We start from the raw sequence: 257 nt of genomic DNA on the forward strand, positions 1-257 counted from the left end.
CTGGGGGCGGAGTCAGCCCAGGAGGGGGCGGAGTCAGCCCAGGAGGGGGCGGAGTCAGCCCAGGAGGGGGCGGAGTCAGCCCCCCACCCCGGCACACAGAGAGGCTGCAGTGGGGCACCCCGAGAAGGGGCAATGATGATAACAGTCATGGGGGGGACTCTGCCCACGGGGTGAGGAGGGGCAAGGGGGCTGGAGAGCCCCAAAGAGGAAGGGGCCAGGCCCCCCAACACAGAAGTGCCCCCCCCAGAGGGGGCAAA

The sequence above is a fragment of the Emys orbicularis genome (genome assembly GCF_028017835.1).
Source record: "Emys orbicularis isolate rEmyOrb1 chromosome 21 unlocalized genomic scaffold, rEmyOrb1.hap1 SUPER_21_unloc_13, whole genome shotgun sequence".
NCBI classification, from domain to species: Eukaryota; Metazoa; Chordata; order Testudines; family Emydidae; genus Emys; species Emys orbicularis.